Source organism: Bidens hawaiensis, unplaced genomic scaffold (assembly GCF_021521415.1).
Source record: "Bidens hawaiensis isolate Kalapana, Puna unplaced genomic scaffold, B.hawaiensis_p1.1 tig00025011_1, whole genome shotgun sequence".
Classification (NCBI taxonomy): Eukaryota; Viridiplantae; Streptophyta; class Magnoliopsida; order Asterales; family Asteraceae; genus Bidens; species Bidens hawaiensis.
The window spans coordinates 233,971-248,234 of record NW_027493975.1 but is presented as its reverse complement, the minus strand read 5'-3'; the positions used below and the strand labels follow the sequence as shown (position 1 = coordinate 248,234).

Sequence of the window (14,264 nt, the reverse complement as noted above, 5' to 3'; positions counted from 1 at the left end):
GTGATGAAGTTTGATGATGACAATGGAAAGATCAGTAAATTTTGTTTTGTTTACTTGAACTTTTGTTTGAATACGAAAAGTTGAGTATTTATAATGCTGTGATAAAAGGAATACAAATGACAAGACAAGAAGATCTGAATGTACAATGAATTGCCTAATAAAAATTTGAATACTGAAACATACTTGTTTGACTAGAAAAGGTCAACCATCTCATTTGTACAGTTCTGTAGTAAATTCTTGATTGTATGAAAACATGTCATCTTCAGTTAGTTTTCTGTTTCCCGGGTTTTGAACCGCGTACAAGCAACCTAAATGTCCATACTGCCAATAGACACGCCTCCATCGGGCCAAGCCAATAAACAATTATATGCTCCTTTGTTTTATGAACGCCAAGAGCATACGCCCACCCGACAACCTAATTTTGTACAAATTAGTAACTGTCAATATGCAAATTTCAATAAAAATGCTGCTAATCCAAGTTTCTCTGAAGAAACTTACAGCAGCTGGATTCATGCATCCACCAGTTAAATCTGATCCAAGTGTATGTAGAGCGAGTTTTAAGATGCTACTAATCCATGTTTTCATGAAGAAACTTCCATCATCAATATTTTTATCAAGACCAAGTGTGATCAGCACGTGTACAAATGTTAATAATCCTTCTGTTAGTGCACCTTGATGGAGGTTAATGACCAGCTCTGGCCCGTGCCACAATTCAGGAAATGTCTCAAGGATAAGCCTCACTCCTATGATCGACCCTAACACCTGATAAATCGGACATAAATGAGGGAAAAATGAACAAATTGTAATCCAATTGTTATGATGGTTGATAGGAAGATACGACTAAATGAAGCTTAGTTGATCATGTGTATATATGTTGGCATCTAATTAATTGATATTGCACGCTACAGAAAAGAACCCTTAGTTGATCATGTGTATATATGTTGGCATCTAATTAATTGATATTGCATGCTACAGAAAAGAACCAAAGAAACTGAAGTAATTGAAGGTTTTACTGTATATTGGAAAATAACCAATCTGCATATTGACTGTATTGTTGTTACATATCATTTTACTCTCTCCATACATAATACAACCAGTGCGAATCTCTTACATGGCATGTCTGGGTTTAGTCTAAATGGATTTGGGTCAACTTTGATTCAAATCCGCAAGCACTTTTAGCTAAACGGGTCACGTTCAAGTCTACCTGACAGATTTAGACCTATTTAACCTGCTCATTTTTGTAACTTAAAAAAATGGTGTTTTATGTCATAACTAATCGAAAAGACCTTTCAAGTTGTATGCTGTGTTATAGATTTGCAATTTACAGTTCTAATATGCAAAAAGAGACATTATTACAGGTCAAACAGGTCGTGCTTGTGTAAACATTTCGGGCTTGATCTGTCAACCCGTGAACACGACCTGTTTAGCTCCCCTGAATCATACCCTAAAAAACTAGAAATCTAAAGCCCAAGTGATAAGACACTTATCCCAGTCAAGCTACTTAGTCATTCCGAAAAGCCTAATACTAATGTTTATTTTGTGCCAATAAAACGCATAAAAAATAAAAAAAAACCGGTACACAAGTAATTACCACCTACTCACTTTGGTAACCAGACAGTTGTTGCAACTAGTATTCTGGTATCAAACTAATTCTTCAAAATCGATTATTTGAGCGTACTGTGTCTGCTGATCATCAGCATAAGTAGATCACTCAAGCCCTAGAAACTGGTTGACTTATTATAATAATTTCTAATCTAAATTGAAAATGTAACTAACCTGAAAGGGTATTCTTCCAACATTGGACAGAAACGTGACAAAGTTTCCATTAACGGCGGAGGTGAAAACAACAATCGGATTGTAAGCTCCGCCATTGGTGAGCTTAACCAAGTAAGCAAATAAGAACGTGTTGAGAGTGAACACTTGTACAACTCATAAGCGTTGTTACCATACCTAAACCCTAAAATAATTTGAACGATAATTCTGATAATAACGCTTGCCCAAACCCACGTGAAAGACAAAACCGTATCTGTTACAATCAGTTGCCCAATTCCCGCCATCTTCCAAGGATTATTGTCTCGATTTCTCAACCTTTTTTCCGCAAATTGATTTGACTTTGACAAATCATTTGTGGTTTTAAATTTGGTTTATTGGATTTTAATAGTATTGGCCGATAGTAATCTCTATTCGTTTTATTTTCATTGGCGGTGTTAAATTTAGAAAAGTTGGCCCTCAGTGGTCCATCGTTAAAAAGGACTTAACGACGTTATATTTTTTTTCGAATTTCAAACTAATGTTTTAGGGTTTTTAGTTGGAAGAAGAATACAAATCGATTGATATAAAACTTAGCTCGAAACGGTGATCCAAACGGCTTCGATTGATATAAAGCATTATTTCGTCGTTTTGGAGCATAAGTCTACATCAATCGGCTCATATCTCCCTTCTTATCCAAAGCCCTAAAACATTAGTTTGGAATTCGGAAAAATATATAAAGTCGTTAAGTCTTTTTGAACAGGGGACCATTGGGGGCAACTTTTTAAAATTTCACGCCGCCAGTAAAGATAAAATGAATAGAGAATATATTCGGCAAATATCATTTAATAAGAATTATTAAAATCCAAAAAACCATTAAATTTGAATGAAAGTAGGATATTAAGGTGGTAGTTGATGTGTCAAGGAGGTATTTTGGGAACACAAACCACCTTTATAAAGTTTAAATATACCGTTGAGACGTGCTTATTTTTATCAATGTGTTGACATAAATTTTATTTAAAACCGAGCTTGGTCAATTTTTATTAAACATATATTGAACATTTCGATATAAATTTGACAAGGCTCAGGTTTGAGTAAAATTTATGACAACATGTAGATAAAAATAAACAAGTCTCAACGGCATATCAAAACTATATATAGCTTAATATATTAAAAGTTATAAGAGAAAACCAAATATGAGTAACATTAGTTATAATAATGTAATATTAAAAAAAAAAAAGAGGCCAAACACATCGTGAAAGACGCGTTGGAGGCTAACAAGTCGTAAAGGTTGCCGTGTAGTTTATTGCGTGTTTACTTGTCACTTTATTGTAATCAATTTAATCCTATTAATTATTATATGAACGGATTAATATTAAAAAAATTATGAAAAAAAAAATGTGAAAAACATTTGTTTGTTTATATAAGTTGCATTATCCAATAACAACCATATACCTTATCATTTATTTCTTGAAAGAAATAAAAAAAATGTGGAACCCATAACTCATGTGACACTATTACACACCTTGTTGAGCGTGAAAAGTGAAGTCCTTACTGTCTACATGAGCGTGATGTAACAACACTTTTGCGAAACTATTACACATAGCCTTATCTCATATGACTGTAATTTGTAAACATGTAAATGCCACTTGAGGAATGCGATATACGCAGTCTTAACACAGCATGCATGATTCTATAAAATCAAAACTTGAAAACGAGACCATTTTTTTTAACTTTGCTAACCACTAATCTCTATAAAAGTCTATTGTGTTGTCTTGCCTTTGAATAATCTTTTATTTAGAACATCAACTCAAACACCCTCTAAAATTACTCCTGAATCTACATTAAGATCAACTATTAGACTAGAACTCTCAACCAAAGAGGAACACATTTACTATACATCTTTATACCTGTAGACTGTCTCACCATAATTCTTCAGTTTGCTAAATTATTAAACAATACTAGTAAACAATATCACCTGTGTGGCTGTGTCACTGCCAAGAAATACAAAACATCATAGCAGCATTGTTTGGTCTTGAAATTTATTAAACATCACTTTAAACCCAAACAAATCGGTTGTGTTGTGTCTAATCCGTTTAAAGGAACGTGAGACGTTTTCTCAGCCCAAAAGTATCTCAGACTACCACAATACGATCTTGTGCCAAAACAAAGTTAATTACACCTTATACATGAAAGCGACACCATTTACCTGTCTACTCAAATCTTGTTCATGTACAACTATTTAGTTTGATTCCTACATCGCTATAAAAACCTGAATCTCAACGATTAACTAGAAATCATGGATTTGTTCTTGTGTGTTTTTGGCTTAACTGATACCTTGTTAATCTTTACCGGTAGCAGAATGGTTGGAAGTCTTGTCGTTCGACAACATTTCGTCCTTTTGTTGGAAGATGAAGATGCTCGGTTCCCTATCTAACTTTGCTTTTGAAGCACGCATAGACGCTGCACCAAATCTTTGTGTACACGACCCGACAGCTGAAGCAGTATCATCATTTTCAACTACCACCCACTCTCGAAAGTCGATAGGGGGTGGCAATTTAGAGCATATTACATCCTTAAAGTTCTTAAAAAACCCTTCATTAAATGGATTTTTCTGTTTTTCGTACCGATACCGGAAGTTCTCATACGTTGTCTGCAAGCACAACAAAGAAAAAAGATAGCGCTTTTAGGACAGTTAAGGATTCGCCAATGTGGTTAAACATGTGTGTGAATATTATAACCTGGTTTGTGGAAATGAGATAAAAATGGAAAATGCTAAGCCCGCCAACGAACCACACGCTTATGAAGCAGTATGCCGCAAGCATAACCGAAACCACATCTTTTGATAAACTATCCCAAAAGCTACCGTTTTGACGAATAATATCAATCAATCAATCATGCCCAGTAAAATCCCACCGACAGCAAAGCTATAAGTAGGGTCTGGGGAGGGTGGGATGTAGGCACACCGTACCTCTATCCAAAGGAATAAAGAGGTGGCTTCCAGAGAGACCCTTGGCTCTAAGTACATGTGTATGAAGCAAAATAAAGGAAATCAAAGTTTAACAGTTATATAAAGACTACTACTAATTATAATAATATTAATAATAAGATCACAGTTTAACAGCTATATAAAAGCTAATAATAATTATAATAATAATAATAATCTATGTAAGGGAAATACCATTATGGTATGTGACCTAAATAAGTTAAGTCTAAGCCCTAAGGTATTCAAATCTCTCTAAAAATCCTTAACTTTAATTCTACTTCTCCACGAATTCCTATCCTCAACCATGTCCTCGGAGAGGTTTAGGTCTATCAAATCATGCCTAATCCTCTCATCCCAAGTCAATTTCGGTCGTCCTCTACCCCTCCTCCCCTCTATAGTAATGTTTTCTACGGATCTAACAGGATTCGTCGTCTGTCTTCTCTTTACATGTCCAAACCATCTCAATCTCCACTCTCTTATCTTGTCTGCTATGTTCGCCACCCCTAATCTCTCGCGAAACACAACGTTTCTTATTCGGTCTAGCCTTGTGTGCCCACACATCCAACGTAGCATTCTCATTTCTGCTACCTCCATCTTCCGCACTTGTGCCTTCTTGATGGCCCAACAATCTGGGATGAGAGGAATAATATCAAATAATGAAAACACGAAGACGTATACACACAAGGCAGTCGAAGAAGTCACGAACAGGATAAAAAACCGATAGTTGCGCTGCAAATGCATTAACCATTGTTACAACCAACTACGATAAATTCAAAGGTTTCAATTAAGATTTTAGACTCATTTATACGTTAACGAGTAATTTTTTATAAGCGTGAGACAATGTCACCAAGAAACTTTCAACCCTCACCAATATTCCCGCTAACAAATTTGATATTAAAAACGTTTGCAAACTTGTATGAATGATCGAAAAACAAGGTTGATGGACTTACAACTCCGATACACTGGCCTACCCACGGGCAATGGTGATCAAAGCGTTGCACGCAGTTATTACAAACGGAGCAGTGAGAAGCACGTGGAGGGCGGTAGAGCATGCAGGTGTCACAGTATTTGACTTTGACGGAGTGGCCATTGACGAGCATATCTTTGATTCTTGGTCGCCTCAGGCTCATGGTTGGACCATCTGACCAATCCAACGACTGTGAGCGGAGATTGAAAGACTCTTCAACTTCAGGCGGTCGTTTGTTCCTACGAACTATTCCAGGATTTCTTACGGACGTCATGAAGAGAAAAGTTCGAACCTGCTAATAGAAACCTCGATCAAATTAACCCGTTTGACAGCTCTAGGAGAAATGAAATGGCGGTTAACGTACCAAAAGGGTGAGGGCGATTTCTATAACGAGTTGTGCGTACTCGAAGGCGTTCCTTCCATCTTTTCTCATGTCTAGTAGAGTTTTGATGCAAAAAGTTATCGCGGGGGCTCCGATAAGGAATGTAGAGAGAAGTATTGAGCCCGCGTCAGGACCGAAAATCAATCTACCGCCGCAATAGAATTTCTGTAAACCAAATGAAATGGATGATCATCAAATACATTTATGGTATACGGAACTGCAGAATAATAATAATAATAATGAGGGTGAAAGTGAAAAGAAAAAGGACTCACATTACGACCTTTCCAAACTTGATAAAGTCTTCTGGTGTTGCGAGGAGGAGGCAGGGAGTTGTTATTTTGTAACTCCCTCATCATCATCATCATATATATATATATATATATATATATTAGCTACATTTCAAAACCCATTTTAACTCAATTTTCAATCACAGATATATGTATATATAAAGAAATATAGAAGAAGAAGAAGAAGACGGGGAGATTGGGGGCGTTTGTGGATTAACAAATCAACTCTCCCTCTTCCTTCTATATCTCTGTTTTTTTTTGTGTATCTATCGATCGATCAATCTGTTCGTTTGTCTCTATATCTCCCCGCTTTGTACGATCAACATTCCTCTTTTCGCCCAAACCCCAAAAGCCAAATGCTTTCCGTCTCTACATTTTGTCACCGATGGACTCTCGAATCCCGTTTATTTCGTCCTAATTTTGGTGGCTTCTATCAAATACACATCATATTTATTTACTAGACGGGATAATTATTCTTTTATGTGGTAGTTAAACGCACCGGCGAAGCTTGAGTAATGTCATAAGGGTGATCGAAATCACGGACCCAAAAAGTTTTGGGTTTGTGATTTTGGTTCGGGTCGGGTCGGGTTAAACAATTTAAAATCTAATTATTTAATTTTTTCTTCATTCATTAAAAGGACTGTTCTTACAATTATGGCTGTAAAAAATTTAGGTGCTAGTTGGGGTGGGTACCGACTAGAAGTGCACAAAAAACCCGAACCCGGAACCAGACCCGAAAAAAACCCGGATCCAGTTTTTTTATACTGTGGTTTTTAATACCCGAACCCGTACCCGACCCTACTCGTAGGGTACAGATAGGGGTATGCATTTTAGTACCAAAACCCGTACCCGAACCGGACTCGATTTGTACCCAGTAATACCCGAAAACCCGAACCGGTTTCATACCCAGAACAGGGTTTTTCCAATACCCGAAACCGGGTTTTTTAAATACCCGATCTATACCTGAAATTATTTGAAAAATAACTGGAAAATACCCAAAAAAAATACCCCTAAAAAGTGCAACCTCTAAAAAATTCCATCGAAAAAAACCCGAAAATATAGTTTTTTTTTCAATACACGAAAATAGGGTATTCAAATACCTGGTTTTAGAATACCCGGTTCTATAATCGATCTAAACCTGATACATAGGGTATGGTTTTTAGAGGCAATACCCAGACTCGAACCCGACCCGGGTATTTCTAATACCCGATTTTCTAATACCCGATCATACCCGAACCCGGGTTTTTCTAATACCCGAATTGTGCACCTCTAGTACCAAATATGAATTAATCGAATCAAACTTTTTATGTATGTTTTTACAAATATATATATATAGAAAATGGTTCAAATAAAAAACAATTGTTTTGTGAGAAGTGTGAGAATGCTTTAAAATAAAGCACACCACCTAAATAGGACACTATACCATATAAATAGGAAACTATACAACTTTTAGAAACTACCAATCTCAACCACTAGATCCTAAATCAAATGGTCTACATCTATTCTTATGCTTCTCACAAAACTATTGTTTTTTTACGTTAACCCTATCATATATATATATAAAAGAGTTCAAATAAAAATAAGTAGTTTCCTATAAATGGTAAGAACCATCAAAATTTTGACACTTGGCACTAAAATGATGGTGAAAGAACAATTCTAGGAAACTATGTCGGTTATAATGATTAAAGAGTAATTCTATGAAACTATGTCGGTTATTAGTAATTTTAAATCTCAACCATTGATTAACGTGATCCAATGACTATGATTTATTCCTAGTCTTCCTAGGAAACTATTTATTTTTAGGATAACTCTCCCATATATATATATATAGGGAAAAGATCCAATACAATAATGCCTTAACGTACAATACATACGCGAATCCATTTTTTCACGAATCGAACCATGAAATCACATCCAAATCTCGGAATCGTCAATACATATCCAATAAATCATTGGTTCACTAAAAGAAACAATTTTGGATGGTTAATCGATCAATTTTTCACTTTATTTCACAAAGACCGTTTTTGAGCGTTTAATGAGTGTTTAAGTTTTTGTGAGCGTTTTAGGTTTTTGCCTTTGAGCGTCTCGCGTACCTATCGTACGCTAAGGCATTAGCGTACAGTAACTGCACCATGCATATATATATATATATATATATGTATATGGGTTTAGGTTCTTTTCAGAAGTATTCTTAGTGCGAGAAATGCGAGAAGTAATTACAACCAATCATGTATTTTATATTTATTTTTTCTTTAAATTATATATTGGGTATATTGGTAATCTGTTTTATTCTTATATTTGGTAATAAGTAATTATTAATTGTAGAGGTTTCAAATTTTCTTTATATCTTTGGTAAATATTATCTGTTAATCCCGACATCAATAGTTCAAGAACATAAACATCGACCTTCTTCACAATCCCAGATTTTCATCAACACCATCGATAATTCAAAACCCATTGTAGATTAATATTAAATTGGATATGTCTATTTCGAATCTTATTTATCAATCGATGGTTATGCATAATTTTATTCTGCCCTAAATCGATTTCGATGTTTTTTAATTCAGTATGCAACGCGAATCAGAACAAGATGATACATTTAATCAAACTCAGCAAATTCAGGTTTCAATCAATTCCTTTATATTAATTTAAATTTTATAATCACCTATTTATCTTTTTAATATTTTAGTTTTTAGGTTTAATGTTGAGTATAACAAATTGGATTTTATTGTACTACCTTTAATTTGATTTTATATGGGATTATCGTTACTAGACATTTAATGTGCATTATGTTACATTTCGGTTTAATTTCTATTGAATTCCCAGCGATTTGTTAAGTGTCTGAGTATGTCTCAGTTTTATTATTAATTTTTTTATTAAAATATTCAATTTATTAAGTATTAGATGCTTATTTTAAAATACAATCATAATTACATTAATGTATAGAAGTGTTTGTTGATGTAGATAATCATATTGTTAATTGTTAATGTATGTTGGTAGTTTTATTGTTATTTATAATGTATTTGATTTTAGTTATTTGCTATCTTCAAAATAACATATCAGTTAATCTGGTAACTGTGTATGAGTTTTTAGTTAATCTACGAACATGCTTAAGGATTTAAGGGTACAAACAAAGTAGCTTCTATCCACTAATATAAAAGCCCATATTGTTTCATGATGTTAGATACTATAGGCATCTACTTATTGATTATGTATAACTTTACATGTAAAAACAACCAATAAACTTATGTTAAATTTCCTTGAATCTGTAAAGTTTTGAATGAGATACATAAAATGAGTTAGATTTATCCCTTGAAGCTGCAGGGATATATTGAACAACAAGAGGCAAAATTACCAATCTTTAGATGGACAAGAGTGCAAGTTCTTAAAAGTTCATTGAATCATTAGTAGTTGCTTGAAGAGTAACCTCAAGCTAGGCTTTAGAATTGTGGGCATATTCCTATACATATATACAACACCTACACATATCATGATAATATTCCTACACATATATACAAAGTAGGGGATAGTGCAGGGAATAGTATGCAGTGTAGGAAACATGTCAAACCGCATTAAGTGGGCATCGGATTAGAAAATGTATTAATGGTTTCTAATGTTTGTTTTAAAAAAAATCATAAAATAAATTTCCGTTTTGTTAGAAATACAAAGATGATCATAACCCTGATTTTTTTAATATTTCATGGAATACATTAGATGCACCCAACAACACGTCCAAACGCAAAGAAATCACAAATAAGAGGAATTGATCAAGTATAGGGGACTGAAGGATTTAATCAAGTACAAAGGATTTTAACTTTCTTCTAATCAAGCCTTGTAGGAAATTATGATACCAGTTTCATTGCAACATCTACTTACCTAATTCTACAATAAATTTTTTTTCTTTGTTCATTGTATTCATCGGTAATCAATATGACGAGTCGTCTACTATTCTATGTAGTTTATTTCAACTATTTTGTATTCATTTGTTATAGTTTTAACAATTTTAATCATTTGAATTTTCTATTATAATTTTCTATGCTTGACTATAAATTCAAGTTTTTCGTTGTTTTGTAACAACAGTATAATTAGACGGGTGATTAGCTCTTAAAAATTTTGTTGTGTAGTGTTACCTATATTGGTTTCCTACACAATTTGCAACATCATTAAACAATTATATTAAACCAAAAGTTACATCCATGAGTTTAAATTTTACAAACCCTGTAAAAAAGCCAAAACAAGTTAACAAAACATTAGGTTCCTACAACTTAATTTAAACAAAATATTACATCCAATGAATGAGTTAAAATTAATAAGTAGTAGTCATTCTCTATATAATCCTTCATTAACATAACAGTCAAGCCAACTTAGAACCTTCAAAATATCTAATTTTTTATTGTTTATCTTTGAAATGATAACTCTTCGCTACATATTTAATCCTTAAACGCAACAATCCAACATTATATATTGTAAGAATTCTAGAGTCATCGTGGTTTTCAGGTGTATCCATTGTCTTTAACCAAATTCTGTCAAAGAAAGCATTACGTCTGCCCTCGAATGCCCAACGACCCACAAATAACTTACAAAATATTTCTTCTGCATAAAATAAAATAACATTAAGCGACTAAAATACTAATAAATATAAACATACAAATGAATTATCAATTATACATCTAAAGTGTATAGGTTTAACATTTTTGAAACACTTACACATATCATCATTATAATATTAACAAATCGGACATAATAGATATAACTACACAAATAAGTGTAGTATTCCTACACAAATATACAAAACCTACAAATCTTATATTATAATATGTCTACACAAATCATCATATACCTACACTGTGGGCATATGCCTACACATCTAACATACACCTACACATATCATCTTTACCTAAAAATCTAACATACACCTACACAGATCATCATATACCTACACAGAGCATAAGATTCCTACACAACCAACGACACTATAAAAAAGCATATAAAAATCCTACACATATCACCAATTACCTCACAATCCAATCTCAAATCAATTACCTCAATTAAGTCTCAACTTAGTAACTACCAAAATCATGTCAGCAAGGAAAATATATATTTGAATCATCATTCATTATAATTTCAAATGGCTGAACATTTGATACAAATCATCAAATACCTGCACATCTAAACTAGCAAATCACTATATAATAAACAAATCATTATACTATACCTACACACATACATAACACCTTTACAGACCATGATGCACCAGATTTGAATAGCCATGATATAACAAAAACATATTACATATATAAGTATACATAACATAAGAATTCAATCATACATTTGTTCTTAACAAAATACACTTTGAACATAAAAGCCCTAATTTTAAAACATAATATAATACTGATACTTTAATGTAGGTTTTTTACTTATATTTAATTCATCAACTTTTTATAAAATTTAAATAGTGAAGAAAGAAATTTTGGTGTCAACCCAACACAATTTAACATGTACTTAAATCAATTGTGTCTTATTACCAAATCTGTTCATTTTGCCATCTCTTGGTTGCAACTCATCATTTTAAGAATTATGAATATACATACACATTCTACAATTGTTCATAATACCACTTACACCGATCATCATATTATTCATAACTTACGGTGTAGGAACTAAGAGATTTCTTTAAAGGTAGTGCGGAGATATTACTACATATATCCACATACAAATCGTTGCATTAACTGAACAATTAGTCAAGCTAAAAATACGCTACAAATATACCACTACAAAACCATTAATATCACTACACATATGCAACTTAACTTCTAAACAACTTACACAAAAAATAATTTTGACTCAGATTAATACCTACACAACTTACACAATTTGCAGACACACCGTTCACGAGCTACATAAAACATAATGTATACTCAAATCAACACTTACACAACCTACACAACTTACGGATAAACCATGCACATTATAACTGGTTATGCTACATATGCAGAATTGAAAACCTACACCAAAAAATTAGAGTAATAACCAAACATCCAAATAATAATCCACAATATATAGTATAGTTAGTAGGGGTTTTTTATACCTTTCTTTACCAAAGCAACACGAATGCAAAAAAAATAAAAAATAAAAAAATAATAAAAATAAAAATAAATTACTACTCATAAAACAAGCTAAATAGGCAAAATTAACAATGTACATCATCTAATATCTACAATTATTAACTCCTACACTAGTATTTTATACTTTGATTGAAACAAACAAATGTAATTATCCTACATACCTTGAATCATTGTGTAGGTTAGGTCAATGTAAGAAAAAAAAAACCCAAATTAGGATGCAAACCATCGTGATTAACAACAAAGATGAACAATTGTAGAATCATTCTAGTTAAATTCGTCGATTTTGTTATCAATTTCAGATGAAGGGTCGGATTTTGCACTAGGGTTAATGACAAGCAGCTTGGGTATGAAACAAGGGACTCCATACGTTACTTATTGTTTGCCTACACAACCTAAACATATACACATAAAAAACTTATCAATTTGTGTAAAACATCACAATACCCAGGTTTCATTATTGTTTTCACTATATGTCTTATCAAAACTAACTACCACACCCACTAAACAAAATAATTACAACAAAAATATGTGGTGTATTGAACTATGAATAACTACATCAGAATTCGTTAAACGTGCTTTCATTATTAACTTAATAACCTACATGTACTAAAAAACACAACAAAACCTAAAATCGCCCAACATACCTTCAACACCTTATGTAGGGTTTGATCCCTCTAACATACGATAAAACCCCCAATTCAACTTCAAAACCAATTTCGTTCAATGCACATATGACCGATTGCTTCTTATACTTAAGGAATAGAAATCGATCGACTTTAATTTGGTCGATTGTGTGTATTAGTTGGATATTAGAAGAGGATTTTATGGCTTGAGCTGTGTGGAGGAGTTACTGAGTGAATCCAGGGATACTCCAACCGTTTCTTTTTTATAGCTACACACTAATGACTTTTTAGCCCTTCCAAGAAATAAAAATCTGGTTAAAAGTTATTTATATTTACTAAATTGCCATGTTTTAACATAAACCATTGATCTTTGTAATCAATGGTTGAGATTTACTTCTCGTGCTTCTCGTGATAATATTACTTCTCGCAAGATCTATCCCCTATGTATATGTATATATATATATATATGTATATATATATATATAATGGTTGAAATAAGAATAAGGAGTTTACTAGAATTGTAAGAAACTAAGAATCAACAAATTTTTGACATTTGACACTACAAATGATGGTGAAAGAACAATTATAAGAAACTATGTCGGTTATTGATAATTTTAAGTCTCAACCATTGATTAACATAATCCAATGACTATGATTTATTCCTAGTCTCCTATGAATCTGCTTATTTTTAGGATAACTCTCCAATATATATATATATATATATATATATATATATATATATATATATATATATATATTTATATATATATAGGGTAGGGTTAACGTAAAAACAATAGTTTTGTGAGAAGTATAAAAATAGATGTAAACCTTGGATCTAGGTTCTAGTGGTTGAGATTGGTAGTTTCTAAAAGTTGTATAGTTTTCTATTTACATGCTATAGTGTCCTATTTAGACGGTGTACTTTATTTTAAAGTCTTCTTACACTTCTCACAAAACAATTGTTTTTTATTTGAACTATTATATATATATATGTGTGTGTGTTTGATTTCTTTTGAGAACCACTTTGAGTTTTAAGAATTCGAAAGAACTCAGCGTAACAATTTTTTTTTAATTTGTTTTTACACATATGTAATACGTAAGTGTAAGTAACGTAAAAAAAATTACAGTATTTTTTTACACACCGA

At 32.7% G+C, this 14,264-nt stretch overlaps 2 pseudogenes across 2 annotated transcripts; both read right to left on the bottom strand.

The window, feature by feature from the left end:
- Positions 1–159: 159 nt before the first annotated feature.
- Positions 160–2,057, bottom strand: LOC143570594 (putative aquaporin SIP2-1; annotated as a pseudogene). The gene is made up of 3 exons (XR_013141961.1): positions 1,777–2,057; positions 499–762; positions 160–415 (listed from the first exon to the last, which is right to left on the bottom strand). The product of XR_013141961.1 is annotated as a putative aquaporin SIP2-1 (transcript).
- A 1,846-nt stretch (positions 2,058–3,903) lies between these two features.
- Positions 3,904–6,437, bottom strand: LOC143570607 (putative protein S-acyltransferase 1; annotated as a pseudogene). The gene is made up of 6 exons (XR_013141966.1): positions 6,357–6,437; positions 6,067–6,249; positions 5,686–5,994; positions 5,389–5,464; positions 4,491–4,636; positions 3,904–4,402 (listed from the first exon to the last, which is right to left on the bottom strand). The product of XR_013141966.1 is annotated as a putative protein S-acyltransferase 1 (transcript).
- Between the last annotated feature and the right edge of the window lie 7,827 nt (positions 6,438–14,264).